The following is a 6,688-nucleotide window of genomic DNA, read 5'->3' on the forward strand; positions in this document are numbered from 1 at the left end:
TATACTCTTAGAAGACCTCCTCCAAAAAGACCTCCTCCAAAAAGACCTCCGAGAACACCTCCTCGTGTAAAACCTCCTCCAAAAAGACCTCCTCTTAAAAGATCTCCTCCAAAAAGCCCTCCTCTTAAAAGATCTCCTCCAAAAAGACCTGCTCTTGAAGACTTCCTCCAAAAAGACCTCTTAAAAGACCTCCTCCTAAAAAAAACTCCAACTAAAGCCCTCCTCCAAAAAAAAAACTCCTACTAAAGCCCTCCTCCAAAAAGACCTCCTCCTAAAAAAACCTCTAACTAAAGCCCTCCTCCTAAAAAAACCTCCTACTAAAGCCCTCCTCCAAAAAGACCTCCTCCTAAAGACCTTGTGGCGGGATGTCACAAGAACAACCCCCACACCCTTGAATCACACTAAACAGACAATTGTCAACTCAACACAAACTTTCCCCTTACGTTATCATAAACTGGACTCTTAAACAAAAAGGACATAAAAACAAAACAAACTTAATATTATATTCCTTAAAACTAGAAAGCTTAATACGAAATCATTCACAATCAAAATAATAATCACACTTACAACTAATCAAACACTTAACACTAAATATAAATAACGTAATACCATTCAAATAAACCAATAAAAAAAAAACACCTAACACAACTTAAACTTGAATTGACCACAACCTTAACTTCAAATCGCAAAAACATATATATTTATAAGGACAGACACTCGTCCAAATGCGCCAGTCTTAATTAACGGCACACTGACACAGCTGGGTGGCAAAACGGTAACCTTCCCACTACTCAAAGCACTTTTATTAAGTGGTGAGTAGAGCAATCTAAGGCGGTTAATGCGTCGTCATCGTCGTCGTCGTCGTCATCATCATCATCATCATCATCATCATCATCATCATCATCATCATCATCATCATCATCATTCAGAGAAAATTCCTTCACACAGGCAAAGTTGTTACCGATTGTATCCAACTTCAAAAGAGCAGTCATTTCCAAGTCCTTATCACAAGCCAAGTCATTACCAATCAATTACACATTCAAGGAACAATCTCTCAAAAAGGAGGAATTACGGCCTGAAAAATTAAAAAAAGGAAAACACTTACGAACAATCCTAACTAACTAAACTATCGCACTATAATCAAAGATGAATAATAAACTGTTCCTATCATTCACAATCACGACAAGCAAATATAAATAAAACTGTACTTAATCAGAAAATAAATAATCACTTCCACGTTGGTAAAATAATAATGAAGTAAATCCAGCATTCACAAAACTGCCTCACGTCGCATTCAATCAAAAAAAAGCATTCGCTCCGAAATATTTACTACTCTCCTAACCTAGCTAAAAGTAAACAAACAACCTCATTTATACCAACAGTCTTTCTCACAACAAACAATTGATACACTAACCAACCACCTTTCTCTCTCTCTCTCTCTCTCTCTCTCTCTCTCTCTCTCTCTCTCTCTCTCTCTCTCTCTCTCTCTCTCTCTCTCTCTCTGGATTTGGCAAACAAAAAATAAATAAAAATAAAACAAAAATTAATCCTCCGCAACCTCCTCCTAAAAGACCCCCTCTTCAAAGACATCCTCCAAAAAGACCTCCTCCTAACAGATCTTTTAAAAGACCTCCTCTTAAAAGACCAAGTTTGAAGTTTGAAGTCTCTTAACATTTGCTTCTGCCCTCTCACCTTCTTGGGTGATTCTTACGTATTTCTCAGGGACTCCCTTTTCCCTCATGGGTAATTCATAAGTAATTGACCTAATGTGTAATTATCCAAGGAATAAACGGAATTGGGATTAATAACCCAAGACAACTATTCTAAAGAGTTTTTGTCTAAGATCAGGGGAAATGCGTTCAAGAAAACATCATCATCATCTCCTCCCACGACAATTAATGAAAAGGGCCTCGGTTAGATTTCACCAGTCGTCTCTACCTTGAGCTTTTAAATCAATACATCTCCATTCGTCATCTTCCACGTCACGCTTCATAGTCCTCAGCCATGTAGGTCTGGGTCTTCAATCTCTTCTAGTGCCTTGTGGAGGCCAATTAGGTGTATGGTAATTGATGTAAAATAGACATGTAAGTTTTTAAACACACCCAAACGTGCATACACATACATAATATATATATATATATATATATATATATATATATATATATATATATATATATATATATATATATATATGTGTGTGTGTGTGTGTGTGTGTACATGTGTGTACACGTGTGCATATATCTTAGTAAGTTAACAAAATCTTGATAATTCGACAAAATATTAGTAAGGTAACAAAATCTTAATAAGTCGACAAAATCTTGATAAGTCAACAAAATCTCAATAACTCAACAAAATCCTGATTAGTCGACAAAGTCTTAATAAGCAAACAAAATCTCAATAGTCAACATAATCTTAAAAACTCGACAAAGTCTCAATAAGTCAACAAAATCTTAATAAGTCGACAAAATCTTAATAGGTCGACAAAATCTTAATAAGTCGACAAAATCTTGATAAGTCAACAAAATCTCAGTAACTCAACAAAATCCTGATAAGTCGACAAAATCTTAATAAGCAAACAAAATCTCAATAGTCAACATAATCTTAAAAACTCGACAAAGTCTCAATAAGTCAACAAAATCTTAATAAGTCGACAAAATCTTAACCTTCGTTAAGAATGAAAGAAACTTCGCTTTTATATCTAGAAAGTGAAAACCCTTATGATCTATCTGCTTTAATTGAAGGGAATTGTTTTTGTAGCAATATTTCTCATAAGATGATCATCAAATAATCATTCAACATAATCACTTCATTTAGTAGCCTAACTTATTCCACGCCTTCGAATTATGCCATAAATAAATGAATAAAATAGAAATTAATAAGTTTTTGCGTAATTTAATCGAGTTTTCCTAAAACCATTTCACTTTATTTTACTCATTTTGGCATCTCCGGATAGGCTATTTTCCTTTTTTTTCCGATTTATTAGATTTCCTCGCCATCATTATGAATTATTTCACTTTCATTATGAATTTGTCGGTCGTTAAAATGCAGTTCTTTCAAGATCCTCTTCATATAAAGATTCCTCATTATCATAAAACAAAATTTAACGGGTTATTATTTTCGCTATTCTTGGAGTCTAGCAAGAGCTCAGCTGGCTTTGTCTGGGGATAGTTGTCCATTGTGGCTATAAAATGAATAAATGGACGTATTGCTTTTAATATTCAACAAGATAGGTCGACTACTTAGCACTTCTGCTGATTGACATCAACTGGGAACAAGGTTCGACAATTTCAAACACTGTCAAAATATATGTACACTTTACCATCCTTATTAAGAGAAAAAAAACCTTATTTTTAATTAAAAAAATAAAAAGGTATTAGTTTTAGGAAAATAAAAAGACATGATTAAACAACTTCAATACACGAAAAGAAGTAACAAAAGAAATATGGAATAGTTTATGTAAAAATAAAAAGAAACAATACTGACACAACTTCAATACACGAAAAGAGGGGACAAAAGAAAGACCGTCACTGACGAAGAACTGAAATAGAAAAAGGGAAGTGTGTAGGCTCTCCAAACATAGAAGAAATAGAGCAGTTCCTCCATGCAATGGAATCAGCCTCGACCCAGGAGGGGGAAGCTAGAGTTCAGGCAGCAGATTTTAAGCAATATTTAGATTTTATCTGACCTTTTAATCAAAGGTTTAGAAACTTAGTTTTCAGGGTTAGCACCAATTAATAAAAGGATCATTACGCTGTTGAACAATCACCCCATGTAAGTTCCAAGAGAAACAAGGTAATGGCTGGCTATGATAACCCATGGAGACCTACTAGCACCCTAAAAATCTCCTCCTTAACTAACACGGACAATAAATCTATAATATTAGTTATTTCCATCAAGCTAAGAGCAGGTTCACCTATGTAAGACCGAAAAGGAACAAGGCAATAGCTGTTAATGACTTAAGACAAGAGCAGGTCAACTTATGAGATACCCAAAAGGAACAAGGCAATAGCTATTAATCACTCAAGCTAAGAACAGACCAACTTCTAAGAAAACCAGAAGGAACAAGGGAATAGCTGTTAATGACTTAAGATAAGAGCAGGTCAACTTGAGAGACCTAAAAGGAACAAGGCAATAGCTTTTAACGACTTAAGCTAAGAGCAGTTCAACTCACGAGAAAACCAGAAGGAACAAGGAAATACCTGTTAATAGCTTAAGCTTAGAGCAGGTTAACTTATGAGAAAACCAGAAGGAACAAGGAAATACCTGTTAATGGCTTAAGCTTACAGCAGGTTAACTTATGAGAAAACCAGAAGGAACAAGGAAATACCTGTTAATAGCTTAAGCTTAGAGCAGGTTAACTTATGAGAAAACCAGAAGGAACAAGGAAATACCTGTTAATGGCTTAAGCTTAGGGCAGGTTAACTTATGAGAAAACCAGAAGGAACAAGGAAATACCTGTTAATGGCTTAAGCTTAGAGCAGGTTATCTTATGAGAAAACCAGAAGGAACAAGGAAATACCTGTTAATGGCTTAAGCTTAAAGCAGGTTAAGTTATGAGAAAACCAGAAGGAACAAGGAAATACCTGTTAATAGCTTGAGCTTAGAGCAGATTAACTTATGAGAAAACCAGAAGGAACAAGGAAATACCTGTTAATGGCTTAAGCTTAGAGCAGATTATCTTATGAGAAAACCAGAAGGAACAAGGAAATACCTGTCATTGGCTTAAGCTTAAAGCAGGTTAACTTATGAGAAAACCAGAAGGAACGAGGAAATACCTGTTAATAGCTTGACCTTAGAGCAGGTTAACTTATGAGAAAACCAGAAGGAACAAGGAAATACCTGTTAATGGCTTAAGCTTAGAGCAGGTTAACTTATGAGAAAACCAGAAGGAACAAGGAAATACCTGTTAATGGCTTAAGCTTAAAGCAGGTTAACTTATGAGAAAACCAGAAGGAACAAGGAAATACCTGTTAATGGCTTAAGCTTAGAGCAGGTTATCTTATGAGAAAACCAGAAGGAACAAGGAAATACCTGTTAATGGCTTAAGCTTAAAGCAGGTTAACTTATGAGAAAACCAGAAGGAACAAGGAAATACCTGTTAATAACTTGAGCTTAGAGCAGGTTAACTTATGAGAAAACCAGAAGGAACAAGGAAATACCTGTTAATGGCTTAAGCTTAGAGCAGGTTAACTTATGAGAAAACCAGAAGGGACAAGGAAATACCTGTTAATAGCTTGAGCTTAGAGCAGATTAACTTATGAGAAAACCAGAAGGAACAAGGAAATACCTGTTAATGGCTTAAGCTTAGAGCAGGTTAACTTATGAGAAAACCAGAAGGAACAAGGAAATACCTGTTAATGGCTTAAGCTTAAAGCAGGTTAACTTATGAGAAAACCAGAAGGAACAAGGAAATACCTGTTAATGGCTTAAGCTTAGAGCAGGTTATCTTATGAGAAAACCAGAAGGAACAAGGAAATACCTGTTAATGGCTTAAGCTTAAAGTAGGTTAACTTATGAGAAAACCAGAAGGAACAAGGAAATACCTGTTAATAACTTGAGCTTAGAGCAGGTTAACTTATGAGAAAACCAGAAGGAACAAGGAAATACCTGTTAATGGCTTAAGCTTAGAGCAGGTTAACTTATGAGAAAACCAGAAGGGACAAGGAAATACCTGTTAATGGCTTAAGCTTAGAGCAGGTTAACTTAAGAGAAAACCAGAAGGAACAAGTGCATAGCTGTTAATGACTTATGGTACAGATACATAATGAACAGAATACATATCCCTGATATGGATACATATTGAACACACTTTGTATCTCAATGGTATGGATACATTACGAACACAATATGTATCTATATATAATGGATACACAATGAACACAATATGTCTCTATGATATGGATACATTATGAGTAAAATATGTATCTCAATAGTATGGATACATTATGAACACAATATGTATCTATATACCATGGATATACAATGAACACAATATGTCTCTCTGTGGTATGGCTACATAATGAACACAATTTGTATCTCTATGGTATGGATACATTATGAACACAATATGTATCTATATATTATGGATACATAATGAACACCACATGCATCACTATGGTAGGGATACAAAAGGAACACATATATATCTCTATAATATGGATACATAATGCTTAATCCTAATGCCAGCTTCAGCGATGAACCCTTTCTCTCCCCTGATAACAACTGATTCTCTCAGCCAATTAAAATCCCAATCAAATTCAAAACCATTCATGTCATGCATGACTGACACTTGTCACTATCTCATGACCTTCACTATTGTGACGCCAATAGGATATAAACCATTCAATTAACGTCGTCATCGTAATGAGAATAATAAATCATTATTATTTAATCGTTCGGAATGTCTATATAAATCACGTCATTGCAGAAGGATTTATGGGAATGTCCAAATGAGTCATATTTTCACCTGTCAATAATACAGGATTTATAATCTATTTTCCTTTTGGTTAATTTTCCTTTTAATTCTTCTTAATTTTCCTCTTCTAATGATTTCACATAATTTGTCTTCATCCTTCGTTAGTGTTTATCTTTTTTTTTTTTTTTTTTTTTTGCCTTATATCTCCTTTTTAATATTTTGCTATCTGCCTTTCTTTATTTTTCCTTTGCTTTCATCTTCGATTTTCTTTTC

This window comes from Palaemon carinicauda, chromosome 5, assembly GCF_036898095.1.
Source record: "Palaemon carinicauda isolate YSFRI2023 chromosome 5, ASM3689809v2, whole genome shotgun sequence".
NCBI classification, from domain to species: domain Eukaryota; kingdom Metazoa; phylum Arthropoda; class Malacostraca; order Decapoda; family Palaemonidae; genus Palaemon; species Palaemon carinicauda.